Below are 17,811 nucleotides of genomic sequence, written 5' to 3'. Positions count from 1 at the left end.
CATTTTGTGCTGGAAATACATATACTCCTTCTCCTTCCCTCCCCCTCTCATCATTTGTTTCCTTGTGTGTTCACACTGTACCTCTCCTTCTCGTTCTAATATTGATTAAAATGCCCCTGCTTCTTGACTCACATTTGCGTATAATCCAGCGGACCATAGTTCAAGTTGCGTATAACGTCAAACGACCCGTCTGAAAAAAAATTGGTGTGACACGAGGACTTCCAAAGAGGTCACCCATCCGCGTACTACTCTCGCCCAAGCAAACTTAACTGCGAGTTCTTACGGGATCCGGTGCATTAGTACTGGTATGATCGCACTTGTTTAATTTCGCGCTGCAAATACATACACTCCTTCTCCTTTCTTCCCCCTCATGTCATTTGTTTCCTTGTGCGTGCGCACTGCACTTCCCGTTCTCATTCAAATATCAAGTAAAATGCCACGGCGCAGTGACTCACATTTGTGAATAAGCCAGCGGTTCATAATTTCATTCGCGCGTAACGTCGAATGACTTATCCGAAAAAAAATGGGTGCAACACGAGGACTTCCCAGGAGGTCACCCATCTAAGTACTACTCTCGCCCAGGCAAACTTAACTGCGGAGTTCTGATGGGATCCGGTGCATTAGTGCTGGTATGATCGCACCTGTTTCATTTCATGATGCAAATACATACACTCCTTCTCCTTTCTTCCCCCTCCCGTCATTTGTTTCCTAGTGCGTTCACACTTCACCTCTCATTCTCGTTCTAATATCAATTAAAATGCTCCTGCGTCTTGACTCACATTTTTGTATAAACCAACGGACCATAGTTCTAGTCGCGCGTAACGTTGAACAACTCATCTGACAAAAAAAATTGGTGCAACACGAGAACTTTACAGGAGGTAACCCATCCTCGAAACTTTCGCCAAAGCACACTTAACTACAGATTTCTGATGGGATCCGATGCACTTGTGCTAGTATCATCGCACCTGTTTCATTTCGTGCTGAAAATACATACACTCCTTCTCCTTCCCTCCCCCCTCCCATCATTTGTTTCCTTGTGCGTTCACACTGCACCTCTCCTTCAAGTTCTAATATCGATTAAAATGCCCCTGCTTCTTGACTCACATTTGCGTATAAACCAGCGATCCATAGCTCCAGTCGCGCGTACCATCGAACGACCCGTCTGAAAAAAAATTGGTGCGACACGAGGACTTCCCAGGAGGTCACCCATCCGAGTACTAGTCTCGCCCAAGAACACTTAACTGCGGATGTTCTAATGGGATCTGGTGCATAAGTGCTAGTATGATCTCACCTATTTCATTTCGCGCTGCAAATGCATACACTCCTTCTCCTTTCTTCCCCCTCCCGTCATTTGTTTCCTGCTGCGTTAACACTTCATCTCTCATTCTCGTTCTGAAAATATATACACTCCTTCTTCCCTCCCCCATCCCATCTGAAAAAAAAAATGGGTGCAACACGAGAACTTCCCAAGAAAATGGATGAAATTTAAGTACTTTGCAGGAGGTCACCCATCCTAGTACTACTCTCACCCAAGCACCCTTAACTTGCGGAGTTCTGATAGAATCCGTTGCATTAGTGCTGGTATGATAGCTCATGTTTCATTCTGCGCTGCAAATACATACACTCTTTCTCCTTCCGCCCCCCCTCCCGTCATTTGTTTCCTTGTGTGTGCACTCTGCATCTCTCTTTCACGTTCTAATATCAAGTAAAATGCCCCGGCACCGTGACTCACCTTTGCGAATGAACCAACAGTTCATAATTCCATTCGCGCGTAACGTCGAAAGACCCATCCGAAAAAAAAATGGGTGCAACACGAGGACCTCCCAGGAGGACACCCATCCGAGTACTACTCTCGCCCAAGCACACATAACTGCGGAGTTCTGATGGGATCCGGTGAATTAGTGCTGGTATGATCGCACCTGATTAATTTCGCGCTGCAAATACATTCACTCCTTCTTTCTTTCCCCTCCCGTCATTTTCTTCCTTGTGCGTGCGCACTGCACCTCCCGTTCTCATTCAAATATCAAGTAAAATGCCACGGCGCCGTGACTCACATTTGCGAATAAACCTGCGGACCATAATTCAAGTCGCGCGTAAAGTCGAAAGAATCATCTGCAGAAAAAATGAGTGCAACACGAGGACTTCCCAAGAAAATGGGCGAAATGTAAGGATTACACAGGAGGTCACCCATCCGAATAGTACTCTCGCCCAAGCAAACTTAACTGCGGAGTTCTGATGGGATCTGGTGAATTAATGCTGGTATGATCGCACCTGATTAATTTCGCGCTGCAAATACATTCACTCCTTCTCCTTTCTTCCCCCTCCCGTCATTTGTTTCCTTGTGCGTGCGCACTGCACCTCCCGTTCTCGTTCAAATATCAAGTAAAATGCCACGGCGCCGTGACTCACATTTACAAATAAAACTGCGGACAATAATTCAAGTCGCGCGTAACATCGAAAGAATCATCTGCAAAAAAATGGGTGCAACACGAGGACTTCCCAAAAAAATGGGTGAAATATAAGGACTTCGCAGGAGGTCACCCATCCTAGTACTACTCTCACCCAAGCACCCTTAACTTGCGGAGTTCTGATTGAATCCGTTGCATTACTTCTCGTATAATCGCTCATGTTTCATTCTGCGCTGCAAATACATACACTCTTTCTCCTTCCATCCCCACTCCAGTCATTTGTTTCCTTGTGCGTGCACTCTGCATCTCTCCTTCTCATTCTAATATGAAGTAAAATGCCCCGATACTGTGACTAACCTTTGCGAATGAACCAGCGGTTCATAATTCCATTCGAGCGTAACGTCGAACGACCCATCCGAAAAAAAATGGGTGCAACACGAGGACCTCGCAGAAGGTCACCCATCCGAGTACTACTCTCGCCCAAGCACACATAACTGCGGAGTTCTGATGGGATCCGGTGAATTAGTGCTGGTATGATCGCACCTAATTAATTTCGCACTGCAAATACATTCACTCCTTCTCCTTTCTTCCCCCTCCTGTCATTTGTTTCCTTGTGCGTGCGCACTGCACCTCCCGTTCTCGTTAAAATATCAAGTAAAATGCCACGGCGCCGTGACTCACATTTGCGAATAAACCTGCGGACCATAATTCAAGTTGCGCGTAAAGCCGAAAGAATCATCTGTAAAAAAAAAATGGGTGCAACACGAGGACTTCCCAAGAAAATGGGTGAAAATTAAGGACTTCGCAGGAGGTCACCCATCCTAGTACTACTCTCTCCCAAGGACCCTTAACTTGCGGAGTTCTGATAGAATCCGTTGCATTAGTGCTGGTATGATCGCTCATGCTTCATTCTGCGCTGGAAATACATACACTATTTCTCCTTCCATCCCCCCTCCCGTCATTTGTTTCCTTCTGCGTGAACTCTGCATCTCTCATTCTAGTTCTAATATCAAGTAAAATGTCCCGGCACCGTGACTCACCTTTGCGAATGAATCAGAAGTTCATAATTCCATTCGCGGGTAACATCGAACGACCCATCCGAAAAAAAATAGTTGCAACACGAGGACTTCCCAGGAGGTCACCCATCCGAGTACTACCCTCGCCCAAGCAAACTTAACTGCAGAGTTCTGATGGGATCCGATGAATTAGTACTGGTATGATCGCACCTGATTAATTTCGCACTGCAAATACATTCACTCCTTCTCCTTTCTTCCCCCTCCCGTCATTTGCTTCCTTGTGCGTGCGCACTGCACCTCCCGTTCTCGCTCAAATATCAAGTAAAATGCCACGGCGCCGTGACTCAATTTACAAATAAAACTGCGGATAATAATTCAAGTCGCGTGTAACGTCGAAAGAATCATCTGCAAAAAAATGGGTGCTACACGAGGACTTCCCAAAAAAATGGGTGAAATATAAGGACTTCGCAGGAGGTCACCCATCCTAGTACTACTCTCACCCAAGCACCCTTAACTTGCGGAGTTCTGATTGAATCCGTTGCATTACTTCTCGTATAATCGCTCATGTTTCATTCTGCACTGCAAATACATACACTCTTTCTCCTTCCATCCCCACTCCAGTCATTTGTTTCCTTGTGCGTACACTTTGCATCTCTCCTTCTCATTCTAATATGAAGTAAAATGCCCCGGCACCGTGACTAACATTTGTAAATGAACCAGTTGTTCGTAATTCCATTCGAGCGTAACGTCGAACGACCCATCCGAAAAAAAATGGGTGCAACACGAGGACTTCACAGGAGGTCACCCATCCGAGAACTACTCTCGCCCAAGCACACATAACTGCGGAGTTCTGATGGGATCCGGTGAATTAGTGCTGGTATGATCGCACTTGATTAATTTCACGCTGCAAATACATTCACTCCTTCTCCCTTCTTCCCCCTCCCGTCATTTATTTCCTTGTGCGTGCGCACTACACCTCCCGTTCTCATTCAAATATCAAGTAAAATGTCACGGCGCCGTGACTCATATTTGCGAATAAAACTGCGGACCATAATTCAAGTCACGCGTAAAGCCGAAAGAATCATCTGCAAAAAAAATGGGTGCAACACGAGGACTTCCCAAGAAAATGGGGGAAATATAAGGACTTCGCAGGAGGTCACCCATCCTAGTACTACTCTCTCCAAAGGACCCTTAACTTGCGGAGTTCTGATAGAATACGTTGCATTAGTGCTGGTATGATCGCTCATGCTTCATTCTGCACTGGAAATACATACAATATTTCTCCTTCCATCCCCCCTCCCGTCATTTGTTTCCTTCTGCGTGAACTCTGCATCTCTCATTCTAGTTCTAATATTAAGTAAAATGCCCCGGCACCGTGACTCACCTTTGCGAATGAACCAGAAGTTCATAATTCCATTCGCGCGTAACGTCGAATGACCCATCCGAAAAAAAATGGGTGCAACACGAGGATTTCCCAGGAGGTCACCCATCCGAGTACTACTCTCGCCCAAGCAAACTTAACTGCGGAGTTCTGATGGGATCCGGTGAATTAGTGCTGGTATGATCGCACCTGATTAATTTCGCACTGCAAATACATTCACTCCTCCTTTCTTTCCCCTCCCGTCATTTGTTTCCTTGTGCGTGCGCACTGCACCTCCCGTTCTCGTTCAAATATCAAGTAAAATGCCACGGCGCCGTGACTCACATTTACAAATAAAACTGCAGACAATAATTCAAGTCGCGCGTAACGTCGAAAGAATCATCTGCAAAAAAATGTGTGCAACACGAGGACTTCCCAAAAAAATGGGTGAAATGTAAGGACTTCGCAGGAGGTCACCCATCCTAGTACTACTCTCCCCCGAGCACCCTTAACTTGCGGAGTTCTGATTGTATCTGTTGCATTACTTCTGGTATAATCGCTCATGTTTCATTCTGCGCTGCAAATACATACACTCTTTCTCATTCCATCCCCACTCCCGTCATTTGTTTCCTTGTGCGTGCACTCTGCATCTCTCATTCTCATTCTAATATGAAGTAAAATGCCCCGGCACTGTGACTAACCTTTGCGAATGAACCAGCGGTTCATAATTCCATTCGAGTGTAACGTCGAACGACCCATCCGAAAAAAAATGGGTGCAACACGAGGACTTCCCAAGAGGTCACCCATCCGAGTACTACTCTCGCCCAAGCACACTTAATTGCGGAATTTTGATGGGATCCAGTGCATTAGTGCTGGTACGATCGCACCTGATTAATTTCGTGCTGCAAATACATTTACTCCTTCTCCTTTCTTCCCCCTCCCGTCATTTGTTTCCTTGTGCGTGCGCACTGCATCTCCCGTTCTCGTTCAAATATCAAGTAAAATGCCACGGCGCCGTGACTCACATTTGCCAATAAAACTGCGGACCATAATTCAAGTCGCGCGTAACGTCGGAAGATCATCTGCAAAAAAAAATGGGTGCAACACGAGGACTTCCCAATAAAATGGGTGAAATATAAGGACTTCGCAGGAGGTCACCCATCCTAGTACTACTCTCGCCCAAGCACCCTTAACTTGCGGAGTTCTGATAGAATATGTTACATTTGTTCTTGTATGATCGCTCATGTTTCATTCTGCGCTGGAAATACATACACTATTTTTCCTTCCATCCCCCCTTTCGTCATTTCTTTCCTTCTGCGTGAATTCTGCATCTCTCATTCTACTTCTAATATCAAGTAAAATGCCCCGGCACCGTGACTCACCTTTGCGAATGAACCAGAAGTTCATAATTCCATTCACGCGTAACGTCGAACGACCCATCCGAAAAAAAATGGGTGCAACACGAGGACTTCCCAGGAGGTCACCCATCCGAGTACTACTTTTGCCCAAGCACACATATCTGTGGAGTTCTCATGGGATCCAGTGCATTAGTGCTGGTATGATCGCACCTAATTAATTTTGCGCTGCAAATACATTCACTCCTTCTCATTTCTTCCCCCTCCCGTCATTTGTTTCCTTGTGCGTGCGCACTTCACATCCCGTTCTCGTTCAAATATCAAGTAAAATGCCAAGGCGGCGTGACTCACATTTGCAAATAAAACTGCGGACTATAATTCAAGTTGCGCGTAACATCGAAAGAATCATCTGCAAAAAAATGGGTGCAACACGAGGACTTCCAAATAAAATGGGTGAAATATAAGGACTTCGCAGGAGGTCACCTATCCTAGTACTACTCTCGCCCAAGCACCCTTAACTTGCGGAGTTCTGAAAAGAATCCGTTGCATTTGTTCTGGTATGATCGCTCATGTTTCATTCTGCGTTGGAAATACATGCACTATTTCTCCTTCCATCCCGCCTCCCGTCATTTGTCTCCTTCTGCGTGAACTCTGCATCTCTCATTCTAGTTCTAATATAGAGTAAACTACCCCGGCACAGTGACTCACCTTTGCGAATGAACCGGAAGTTCATAATTTCATTCGCGCATAACGTCGAACCACCCATCCGAAAAAAAATCGGTGCAACATGAGGACTTCCCAGGAGGTCACCCATCCGAGTACTACTCTCGCCCAAGAACACTTCATTGCGGAGTTTTGATGGGATCCGGTGCATTAGTGCTGGTATGATCGAATCTGATTAATTTCACGCAGCAAATACATTCACTCCTTCTCCTTTCTTCCTCCTCCCGTCTTTTGTTTCCTTGTGCGTGCGCACTGCACCTCCCGTTCTCGTTTAAATATCAAGTAAAATGCCACGGCGCCGTGACTCACACTTGCAAATAAAACTGCAGACGATAATTCAAGTCGCGTGTAACGTTGAAAGAATCATCTGCAAAAAAATGGGTGCAACATAAGGACTTCCCAATAAAATGGGTGAAATATAAGGACTTTGCAGGAGGTCACCCATCCTAGTACTACTCTCGCCCGAGCACCGTTAACTTGCGGAGTTCTAATTGAATCCGTTGCATTACTTCTCGTATAATCGCTCATGTTTTATTCTGCGCTGCAAATACATACACTCTTTCTCCTTCCAACCCCCACTCCCGTCATTTGTTTCCTTGTGCGTGCACTCTGCATCTCTCCTTCTCGTTCTAATATGAAGTAAAATGCCTCGGCACCGTGACTAACCTTTGCGAATGAACCAGCGGTTCATAATTCTATTCGAGCGTAACGTCGAACGACCCATCCGAAAAAAAATGGGTGCAACACGAGGAATTCCTAGGAGGTCACTCATCCGAGTACTACTCTCGCCCAAACACACTTAACTGCGGAGTTTTGATGGGATCCAGTGCATTAGTGCTGGTATGATCGCACCTGATTAATTTCACGCTGCAGATACATACACTCCTTCTCCTTTCTTACCCCTCCCATCATTTGTTTCCTAGTGCGTACTTTACCTCTCCTTCTCGTTCTAATATCAATTAAAATGCCCACGCGTCTTTACTCACATTTGCGTATAAACAAGCGGACCATTTTTCTAGTCGCGCGTAACGTCGAACGGTCCATATGAAAAAAAGAATTTGTGCAACACGAGAACTTCCTAGGAGGTAAGCCACCCTCGTACTACTCTCGCCAAAGCACACTTAACTGCGGAGTTCTGATGGGATCCGGTGCATTTGTGCTGGTATGATCTCAACTGTTTCATTTCGTGCTGAAAATACATACACTCCTTCTCCTTCCCTCCCACCTCCCGTCATTTGTTTCCTTGTGCCTTCACACTGCACCTCTCATTCTCGTTCTAATATCGATTAAAATGCCCCTGTTTCTTGACTCACATTGAGTATAAACCAGCGAACCATAGTTCCAGTTGCGCGTAACGTCGAATGACCCGTCTGAAAAAAAATTAGTGCAACACGAGGACTTCCCAGGAGGTCACCCATCCGAGTACTACTCTCGCCCAAACATACTTAACTGCGGAGTTCAGATGGGATCCGGTACATTAATGATGGTATGATCGCAACTATTTAATTTCGCGCTGCAAATATATACACTCCTTCTCCATTCTTCCTCCTCCCAACATTTGTGTCCTTGTGCGTGCGCACTGCACCTCTCGTTTTCGTTCTAATATTAAGTAAAATACCACTTCGTCGTGACTCATATTTGTGAATAAACCTACGGAGCATAATTCAATTCGCGCGTAACGTCGAAAGAATCATCTGTAAATAAATGGGTGCAACACGAGGACTTCCCAAGAAAATGGGTGAAATACAAGGACTTCGCAGGAAGTAACCCATCCTAGTACTACTCTCACCCAAGCACCCTTCCCTGCGGAGTTCTGATAGAATCCGTTGCATTAGTGCTGGTATGATCGCTCATGTTTCATTCTGCGCTGCAAATACATACACGCTTTCTCCTTCCATCCCTCCTCTTGTCATTTGTTTCCTTGTGCGTGCACTTTGCATCTCTCCTTCTCGTTTTAATATCAAGTAAAATTACCCGGCTCCGTGACTCACCCTTGCGAATGAACCAGCGTTTCATAATTTCATTCGCGCGTAACGTCGAATGACCCATCCGAAAAAAAATTGGTGCAACACGAGGATTCCCTAGGAGGTCACCCATCCGAGTACTACTCTCGCCCAAGCACACTTTACTGCGGAGTTATGATGGGATCCGTTGCAATAGTGCTGGTATGATTGCACCTTTTTAATTTCGCGCTGGAAATAAATACACTCCTTCTCATTTCCTCCCCCTCCAATCATTTATTTCCTCTTGTGTGCGCACTGCACCTCTCGTAAAATGCCACGGCACTGTGACTCACATTTGCTAATAAACCTACGGACCATAATTCAAGTTGCGCTTATCGTCGAAAGAATCATCTACAAAAAAACGGGTGCAACACGAGAACTTCCCAAGAAAATGGGTGAAATATAAGGACTTCGCAGGAGGTCACCCATCCTAGTACTACTCTCGCCCAAGCACCCTTAACTTGCGGAGTTCTGATAGAATCCAGTGCATTTGTGCTGGTATTATCGCACCTGTTTCATTTGGTGCTGAAAATACATACACTCATTCTCCTTCAATTCCCCCTCCCGTCATTTTTTTCCTTCTGCGTGCACTCTGCATCTCTTTTTCTCGTTCAAATATCAAGTAAAATGCCCCGGCACCGTGACTCACCTTTGCGAATGAACCAGCGGTTCATAATTCCATTCCCGCGTAACATTGAACGACCCATCCGAAAAAAAATGGGTGCAACACGAGGACTTCCCAGGAGGTCACCCATTCGAGTACTTCTCTCGCCCAAGCACACTTAACTGCGAAGTTCTGATGGGATCGGTGCATTACTGCTAGTATGATCGCACCTGTTTAATTTCGCGCTGTAAATACATACACTACTTCTCCTTTCTTCCCCCTCCCGTCATTTGTTTCCTGGTGCATTCACACTTCACCTCTCCTTCTCGTTCTAATATCAATTAAAATGCCCCTGCGTCTTCACTCACATTTGCGTATAAACCAGCAGACCATAGTTTCAGTCGCGCATAATGTCGAACGACATATCTAAAAAAAAATTGGTGCGACACGAGGACTTCCCAGGAGGTCACCCATTCGAGTACTAGTCTCGCCCAAGCAAACTTGACTGTGGAGTTCTGATGGGATCCGGTGCATTAATGCTGGTATGATCGCACCTGCTTAATTTCGCGCTGCAAATACATTTACTGCTTCTCCTTTCTTCCCCCTCCCGTCATTTGTTTCCTTGTGCGTGCGCACTGCACCCCCCTTTCTTGTTCAAATATCAAGTAAAATGTAACGGCACCGTGACTCGCATTTGCGAATATACCTGCGGACCATAATTCAAGTCGCGCGTAACGTTGAAAGAGTCATCTGCAAAAAAATGAGTGCAACACGAGGACTTCCCATGAAAATGGGTGAAATATAAGGACTTCGCAGGAGGTTACCCATTCTACTATCGCCCATGCACCCTTAACTTGCGGAGTTCTTTTAGAATCCGTTGCATTAATGCTGGTATGATCGCTCATGTTTCATTCTGCGCTGCAAATATATACACTTTTTCTTCTTCTATCCCCCCTCCCATCATTTGTTTCCTTGTGCGTGCACTCTGCATCTCTCCTTCTCGTTCTAATATCAAGTAAAATGCCCCGGCACCGTGACTCACCTTTGCGAATGAACCAACGGTTCATAATTCCATTTGCGCGTAACGTTGAACGACCCATCCGAAAAAAAATGGGTGCAACATGAGGACTTCCCAGGAGGTCACCCATCCGAGTACTACTCTCGCCCAAGCACACTTAATTGCGGAGTTCTGATGGAATCCGATGCATTAGTGCTGGTATGATCGAACCTGTTTAATTTCGCGCTGCAATACACTCATTCTCCTATCTTTCCCCTCCCATCATTTGTTTGCTTATGCGTGCACACTGCACCTCCCGTTCTCGTTCAAATATCAAGTAAAATGCCACGGCGCTGTGACTCACATTTGCGAATAAACCTGCGGACCATAATTAAACTCGCGCGTAACATCGAAAGAATCTTCTGCAAAACAAATGGGTGCAACACGAGGACTTCCCAAGAAAATAGGTGAAATATAAGGACTTCGAAGGAGGTGACCCATCCTAGTACTACTCTAGCCCAAGCACCCTTAGCTTGCGGAATTTTGATAGAATCCGTTGCATTAGTACTGGTATGGCCGCTCATGTTTCATTCTGCGCTGCAAATACATACACTCTTTCTCCTTCCATCCCCCCTCCCATCATTTGTTTCCTTGTGCGTGCACTCTGGATCTCTCCTTCTCGTTCTAATATCAAGTAAAATGCCCCGGCACCGTGACTCACCTTTGCGAATGAACCAGCGGTTCATAATTCCATTCGCGCTTAACGTGGAGTGACCCATCCGAAAAAAAATGGGTGCAACACGAGGACTTCCGAGAAGGTCACCCATCCGAGTACTACTCTCGCCCAAGCACACTTAATTGCGGAGTTCTGATGGGATCCGGTGCATTAGTGCTGGTATGATCAAACCTGTTTAATTTCGCGCTGCAATACTCTCCTTCTCCTATCTTCCCCCTCCCATCATTTGTTTCCTTGTGCGTGCGCACTGCATCTCCCGTTCTCGTTCAAATATCAAGTAAAATGCCACGGCGCCGTGACTCTCACTTGTAAATAAACCTGCGGACCATAATTAAACTCGCGCGTAACATTGAAAGAATCTTCTGCATAAAAATGGGTGCAACACGAGGACTTCCCAAGAAAATGGGTGAAATATAAGGACTTCGAAGGAGGCGACCCATCCTAGTACTACTATTGCCAAAGCACCCTTAACTTGCGGAGTTCTGATAGAATCCGATGCATTAGTACTGGTATGATCGCTCATGTTTCATTCTGCGCTGCAAATACATACACTCTTTCTCCTTCCATCCCCCCTCTTGTCATTTGTTTCCTTGTGCGTGCACTCTGGATCTCTCCTTCTCGTTCTAATATCAAGTAAAATGCCTCAGCACCGTGACTCACCTTTGCGAATGAACCAGCGGTTCATAATTCCATTCGCGCGTAACGTCGAACGACTCATCCGAAAAAAAATGGGTGCAACACGAGGAATTCCCAGGAGGTCACCCATCCGAGTACTACTCTCACCCAAGCACACTTGACTGCGGAGTTCTGATGTAATCCGGTGCATTAGTACTAGTATGATCGCACCTATTTCATTTTGCGCTGCAAATACATACACTCCTTCTCATTTCTTCCCCCTCCCGTCATTTATTTCTTGGTGTGTTCACACTTCACCTCTCATTCTCGTTCTAATATCAATTAAAATGCCCCTATGTCTTGACTCACATTTGCGTATAAACCAGCTAACCATAGTTCCAGTCGCGCGTAACGTCGAACGACCCATCTGAAAAAAAAAATGGGTGCAACACGAGAACTTCATAGGAGGTAACCCACCCTTGTTATACTTTCACCAAAGCACACTTAACTGCGGAGTTCTGATGGGATCCGGTGCATTTGTGCTTATATGATCGCATGTGTTTCGTTTTGTGCTGAAAATACATAGACTCCTTCTCCTTCCCTCCCCCCTCCCATCATTTGTTTCCTTGTGCGTTCACACTGCACCTCTCTTTCTCGTTCTAATATCGATTAAAAGGTCCCTGCTTCTTGACTCACATTTGCGTATAAACCAACGGAAAATAGTTCCAGTCGCGGGTGATGTCGAACAACCCGTCTGAAAAAAAATTAGTGCGACACGAGGACTTTCAAGGAGGTCACCCATCTGAGTACTACTCTCGCCCAAGCACACTTAATTGCAGAGTTCTGATGGGATCCGGTGCATTAGCGATGGTATGATCACACCTGTTTAGTTTTGCACTGCAAATACATATACTCCTTCTCCTTTCTTCCCCCTCCCGTCATTTGTTTCCTACTGCACCTCCCGTTCTCATTCAAATATAAAAGTAAAATGTCACGGTGCCGTGACTCACTTTTGCGAGTAAACCTGCAGACCATAATTCAAGTCGCGCATAACGTCGAAAGAATCATTTGCAAAAAAATGGGTGTAACACGAGGACTTCCCAAGAAAATGGGTGAAATATAAAGACTTCGTAAGAGGTCACCCATCCTAGTACTACTCTCGCCCAAGCACCCTCAACTGGGGAGTTCTAATATAATCCGTTGCATTAGTGCTGATATGATCGCTCATGTTTCATTCTGCGCTGCAAATATATACACTCTTTCTCCTTCAATCCCCCCTCCCGTCATTTGTTTCCTTGTGCGTGCACTCTGCATCTCTCCTTCTCGTTCTAATATCAAGTAAAATGTCTCGGCACCGTGACTCACCTTTGCGAATGAACCAGCGGATCATAATTCCATTCGTGCGTAACGTTGAACAACCCATCCAAAAAAAAATGGGTTCAACACGAGGACTTCCGAGGAGGTCAACCATCCGAGTACTACTCTCGCTCAAGCACACTTAACTGTGGAGTTCTGATGGAATCCGGTGCATTAGTGCTGGTATGATCGCACCTGTTTCATTTCGCGCTGCAAATAAATACACTCCTTCTCCTTTATTCCCCCTCCCGTCATTTGTTTCCTGGTGCGTTCACACTTCACCTCTCCTTCTTGTTCTAATATCAATTAAAATTCCCCTGCGTCTTGACTCACATTTGTGTATAAACCAGCAGACCATAGTTCCAGTCGTGCGTAACGTCGAACGACCCATTTTAAAAAAAAAATGGGTGCAAGACGAGAACTTCCCAGGAGGTAACCCATCCTTATACTACTTTCCCCAAAGCACAATTAACTGCGGAGTTCTGAAGGGATCCGGTGCATTTGTGCTGGTGTGATCGCACCTGTTTCATTTCGTGCTGAAAATACATACACTCCTTCTCCTTTCCTCTTCCCTCCCATCATTTGTTTCCTTATGCGTTTACACTGCACCTCTCCTTCTTGTTCTAATATCGATTAAAATACCCCTGCTTCTTTACTCACATTTGTGTATAAACCAGCGGACCATAGTTCCAGTCGCGCGTAACGTCGAACGACCTGTCCGAAAAAAAATTGGTGCGACACAAGGATTTTCCAGGAGGTCACCCATCCGAGTACTACTCTCGCCCAAGCACCCTTACCTGTGGAGTTCTGATAGAATCTGTTGCATTAGTGCTGGTATGATCGCTCATGTTTCATTCTGCACTGCAAATACATACACTCTTTCTCCTTCCATTCCCCCCTCCCGTCATTTGTTTTCTTGTGCGTGCACTCTACATCTCTCCTTCTCGTTCTAATATGAACTAAAATTACCCGGCACCGTGACTAACCTTTGCGAATGAACCAGCGGTTCATAATTCAATTCGCGCGTAACGTCGAACGACCCATCCGAAAAAAATTGGGTGCAACAAGATGACTTCCCACGAGGTCACCCATCCGAGTACTACTCTCGCCTAAACACACTTAACTACGGTGTTCCAATGGGATCCGGTGCATTAGTGCTGGTATGATCACACATGTTTCATTTCGCGCTGCAAATACATAAACTCCTTCTCCTTTCTTCCCCCTCCCGTCATTTGTTTCCTGGTGCGTTCACACTTCACCTCTCCTTCTCGTTCTAATATCAATTAAAATGCCCCTGTGTCTTGACTCATATTTACATATAAACCAGCGGACCATAGTCCCAGTCGCGTGTAACATCGAACGACCCATCTGAAAAAAAAATGGGTGCAACACGAGAACCTCACAGGAGGTAACCCACCCTTGTACTACTTTCGCCAAAGCACACTTAATTGCGGAGTTCTGATGGGATCCGGTGCATTTGTGCTGGTATGATCGCACCTGTTTCATTTGGTGCTGAAAATACATACACTCCTTCTCCTTCCCTCCCCCCTCCCATCATTTGTTTCCTTGTGCGTTCACACTGTACCTCTCATTCTCGTTCTAATATTGATTAAAATGCCCATGCTTTTTGACTCACATTGGCGTATAAACTAGCGGACCATAGTTCAAATCGTGCGTAACGTCGAGCGACCCGTCTGAAAAGAAATTAGTGCGACACGAGGACTTCCCACGAGGTCACCCATCTGAGTACTACTCTCGCCCAAGCACACTTAACTAAGGAGTTCTGATGGGATCCGGTGCATTAGTGCTGGTATGATCGTACCTATTTAATTTCGTGCGGCAAATACATAAAATCCTTCTCCTTTCTTCCCCCTCCTGTCATTTGTTTCCTCGTACGTGCGCACTGCACCTCCCGTTCTCGTTCTAATATCAAGTAAAATGCCACGGCGTCGTGACTCATATTTGCAAATAAACCTGCAGAACATAATTCAAGTCGCGCGTAACGTCGAAAGAATCATCTGCAAAAAAATGGGTGCAACACGAGGACTTCGCAAGAAAATAAGTGAAATATAAGGACTTCGCAGGAGCTCACCCATCCTAGTACTACTCTCGCCCAAACACCCTTAACTTGCGGAGTTCTGATAGAATCCGTTGTATTTGTTCTCGTATGATCGCTCATGTTTCATTCTGCGCTGTAAATACATACACTCTTTCTCCTTCCATCCCCCCTCCCGTCATTTGTTTCCTTGTGCGTCCACTCTGCATCTCTCCTTCTTGTTCTAATATCAAGTAAAATGCCCCGGCACCGTGACTCACCTTTTCGAATGAACCACCGCTTTATAATTCCATTCGCGCGTAACGTCGAACGACCCGTCCGAAAAAAATGGGTGCAACACGAGGGCTTTCCAGGAGGTCACCTATCCGAGTTCTACTCACGCCCAAGCACATTTAACTGCGGAGTTCTGATAGGATCCGGTGCATTAGTGCTGGTATGATCGCACCTGTTTAATTTGGCGCTGCAAATACATACACTCCTTCTCCTTTCTTCCCCCTCCCGTAATTTGTTTCCTTGTGCGTGCGCACTGTACCTCCTGTTCGCGTTCAAATATAAAGTAAAATGCCACGACACCGTGACTCACATTTGCGAATAAACTTGCAGACCATAATTCAAGTCGCGCCTAAGGTCGAAAGAATCATCTGTTAAAAAATGGATGCAACACAAGGACTTCCCAAGAAAATGGGTTAAATATAAGGACTTCGCAAGAGGTCACCCATCCTAGTACTACTCTCGCCCAAGCACCCTTAACTTGCAGAGTTCTGATAGAATCCGTTGCATTAGTGCTGGTTTGATCGCTCATGCTTCATTCTGCACTGCAAATACATACACTCTTTCTCCTTCCATCCCCCCTCCCGTCATTTGTTTCCTTGTACGTGCACTCTGCATCTCTCCTTCTCGTTCTAATATCAAGTAAAATTCCCCAGCACCGTGACTCACCTTTGCGAATGAACCAGCAGTTCATAATTCCATTCGTGCGTAATATCGAACGACCCATCCGAAAAAAAATGGGTGCAACACGAGGACTTCCCAGGAGGTCACCCATCCAAGTATTACTCTCGCCCAAGCAATCTTAACTGCGGAGTTCTGGTGGGATCTGGTGCATTAGTGCTGGTATGATCGCACCTGTTTCATTTCACGCTGCAAATACATACACAACTTCTCCTTTCTTCCCCCTCCCGTCATTTTTTCATGGTGCGTTCACACATCACCTCTCCTTCTCGTTTTAAATATCAAGTAAAATGCCACGGCGCCGTGACTCCCATTTGCAAATAAACCAGCTGACCATAATTCAAGTCGCGCGTAACGTCGAAAGAATCATCTACAAAAAAATGGGTGCAACACGAGGACTTCCCAAGAAAATGGTTGAACTATAAGGACTTTGCAGGAGGTCACCCATCCTAGTACTACTCTCGCCCAAGCACCCTTAACTTGCGGAGTTCTGACAGAATACGTTGCATTAGTGCTGGTATGATCGCTCATGTTTCATTCTGCGCTGCAAATACATACACTCTTTCTCCTTCCATCCCCTCTCCCTTCATTTGTTTCCTTGTGTGTCCACTCTGCATCTCTCTTTCTCATTCTAATATCAAGTAAAATGCCCCGGCACCATGACTCACCTTTGCGAATGAACAGTGGTTCAAAATTCCATTCACGCGTAACATCGAACGACACATCCAAAAAAAATGGGTGTAACACGAGGACTTCCCAGGAGATCACCCATCCGAGTACTACTCTCGCCAAAGCATACTTAATTGCGGAGTTCTGATGGGATCCGGTGCATTAGTGCTAATATGATTGCACCTGTTTCATTTCGCGCTGCAAATACATACACTCCTTCTCCTTTCTCCCCACCCCCCCCGCTCATTTGTTTTCTTGTGCGTTCACACTTCACCTCTCTTTCTCGTTCTAATATCAATTAAAATGCCCCTGCGTCTTTACTCACATTTGCGTATAAACCAGCAGACCATAGTTCCAGTCGCGCGTAATGTCGAACGACCCATCTGAAAAAAAAATTGGTGCAACACGAGAACTTCCCAGGAGGTAACCCATCCTTATACAACTTTCGCCAAAGCACACTTAACTGCGGAGTTCTGATAGGATCCGGTGCATTAGTGCTGGTATGATCGCACCTGTTTAATCTCGCGATTCAAATACATACACTCCTTCTCCTTTCTTCCCCCTCCCGTCATTTGTTTCCTTGTGCGTGCGCACTGCACCTCACTTTCTCGTTCAAATATCAAGTAAAATGCCACGGCGTCGTGACTCACATTTGCGAATAAACCTACGGACCATAATTTAAGTAGCGCGTAACATCGAAAGAATCATCTATAAAAAAATGGATGCAACACGAGGACTTCCCAAGAAAATGGATGAAATATAAGGACTTCGCAGGAGGTCACCCATCCTAGTACTACTCTCGCCCAAGCACCCTTAACTTGCGGAGTTCTGATAGAATACGTTGCATTAGTGCTGGTATGATCGCTCATGTTTCATTCTGCGCTGCAAATACATTTGTTTCCTTGTGCGTCCACTTTGCATCTCTCCTTCTCATTCTAATATCAAATAAAATGCTCCGGCAC

At 45.6% G+C, this 17,811-nt stretch overlaps 2 non-coding genes and 26 pseudogenes across 2 annotated transcripts; all 28 read right to left on the bottom strand.

Annotated features, from left to right (window-relative positions):
- Positions 1–524: 524 nt before the first annotated feature.
- LOC148254072 (5S ribosomal RNA) lies at positions 525–643 on the bottom strand. Its single transcript, XR_015819942.1, has one exon. It is a non-coding gene; the product is annotated as a 5S ribosomal RNA (ribosomal RNA).
- A 530-nt stretch (positions 644–1,173) lies between these two features.
- LOC148254071 (5S ribosomal RNA) lies at positions 1,174–1,293 on the bottom strand (annotated as a pseudogene).
- Positions 1,294–1,802: 509 nt separating this feature from the next.
- LOC148254070 (5S ribosomal RNA) lies at positions 1,803–1,921 on the bottom strand (annotated as a pseudogene).
- Positions 1,922–2,834: 913 nt separating this feature from the next.
- Positions 2,835–2,953, bottom strand: LOC148254069 (5S ribosomal RNA; annotated as a pseudogene).
- Positions 2,954–3,517: 564 nt separating this feature from the next.
- LOC148254068 (5S ribosomal RNA) lies at positions 3,518–3,636 on the bottom strand (annotated as a pseudogene).
- Positions 3,637–4,196: 560 nt separating this feature from the next.
- On the bottom strand, positions 4,197–4,315 carry LOC148254067 (5S ribosomal RNA; annotated as a pseudogene).
- Positions 4,316–4,877: 562 nt separating this feature from the next.
- Positions 4,878–4,996, bottom strand: LOC148254066 (5S ribosomal RNA). Its single transcript, XR_015820546.1, has one exon. It is a non-coding gene; the product is annotated as a 5S ribosomal RNA (ribosomal RNA).
- Positions 4,997–5,554: 558 nt separating this feature from the next.
- Positions 5,555–5,673, bottom strand: LOC148254065 (5S ribosomal RNA; annotated as a pseudogene).
- A 562-nt stretch (positions 5,674–6,235) lies between these two features.
- LOC148254064 (5S ribosomal RNA) lies at positions 6,236–6,354 on the bottom strand (annotated as a pseudogene).
- A 1,243-nt stretch (positions 6,355–7,597) lies between these two features.
- Positions 7,598–7,716, bottom strand: LOC148254063 (5S ribosomal RNA; annotated as a pseudogene).
- A 203-nt stretch (positions 7,717–7,919) lies between these two features.
- LOC148254062 (5S ribosomal RNA) lies at positions 7,920–8,038 on the bottom strand (annotated as a pseudogene).
- A 205-nt stretch (positions 8,039–8,243) lies between these two features.
- Positions 8,244–8,362, bottom strand: LOC148254061 (5S ribosomal RNA; annotated as a pseudogene).
- Positions 8,363–8,922: 560 nt separating this feature from the next.
- Positions 8,923–9,041, bottom strand: LOC148254060 (5S ribosomal RNA; annotated as a pseudogene).
- A 542-nt stretch (positions 9,042–9,583) lies between these two features.
- On the bottom strand, positions 9,584–9,701 carry LOC148254059 (5S ribosomal RNA; annotated as a pseudogene).
- A 205-nt stretch (positions 9,702–9,906) lies between these two features.
- LOC148254058 (5S ribosomal RNA) lies at positions 9,907–10,025 on the bottom strand (annotated as a pseudogene).
- A 555-nt stretch (positions 10,026–10,580) lies between these two features.
- Positions 10,581–10,699, bottom strand: LOC148254057 (5S ribosomal RNA; annotated as a pseudogene).
- A 557-nt stretch (positions 10,700–11,256) lies between these two features.
- Positions 11,257–11,375, bottom strand: LOC148254056 (5S ribosomal RNA; annotated as a pseudogene).
- Positions 11,376–11,931: 556 nt separating this feature from the next.
- LOC148254055 (5S ribosomal RNA) lies at positions 11,932–12,050 on the bottom strand (annotated as a pseudogene).
- Positions 12,051–12,582: 532 nt separating this feature from the next.
- Positions 12,583–12,701, bottom strand: LOC148254054 (5S ribosomal RNA; annotated as a pseudogene).
- Positions 12,702–13,251: 550 nt separating this feature from the next.
- LOC148254053 (5S ribosomal RNA) lies at positions 13,252–13,370 on the bottom strand (annotated as a pseudogene).
- A 207-nt stretch (positions 13,371–13,577) lies between these two features.
- On the bottom strand, positions 13,578–13,696 carry LOC148254052 (5S ribosomal RNA; annotated as a pseudogene).
- A 532-nt stretch (positions 13,697–14,228) lies between these two features.
- On the bottom strand, positions 14,229–14,347 carry LOC148254051 (5S ribosomal RNA; annotated as a pseudogene).
- Positions 14,348–14,553: 206 nt separating this feature from the next.
- LOC148254050 (5S ribosomal RNA) lies at positions 14,554–14,672 on the bottom strand (annotated as a pseudogene).
- A 206-nt stretch (positions 14,673–14,878) lies between these two features.
- LOC148254049 (5S ribosomal RNA) lies at positions 14,879–14,997 on the bottom strand (annotated as a pseudogene).
- A 560-nt stretch (positions 14,998–15,557) lies between these two features.
- Positions 15,558–15,676, bottom strand: LOC148254048 (5S ribosomal RNA; annotated as a pseudogene).
- Positions 15,677–16,237: 561 nt separating this feature from the next.
- LOC148254047 (5S ribosomal RNA) lies at positions 16,238–16,356 on the bottom strand (annotated as a pseudogene).
- Positions 16,357–16,915: 559 nt separating this feature from the next.
- Positions 16,916–17,034, bottom strand: LOC148254046 (5S ribosomal RNA; annotated as a pseudogene).
- A 210-nt stretch (positions 17,035–17,244) lies between these two features.
- LOC148254045 (5S ribosomal RNA) lies at positions 17,245–17,363 on the bottom strand (annotated as a pseudogene).
- Positions 17,364–17,811: the final 448 nt, after the last annotated feature.

The sequence above is a fragment of the Carica papaya genome, chromosome 5, assembly GCF_054855325.1.
Source record: "Carica papaya isolate Zhongbai chromosome 5, ASM5485532v1, whole genome shotgun sequence".
NCBI classification, from domain to species: Eukaryota; Viridiplantae; Streptophyta; class Magnoliopsida; order Brassicales; family Caricaceae; genus Carica; species Carica papaya.
This window is presented reverse-complemented; position numbering and strand designations above follow the sequence as displayed.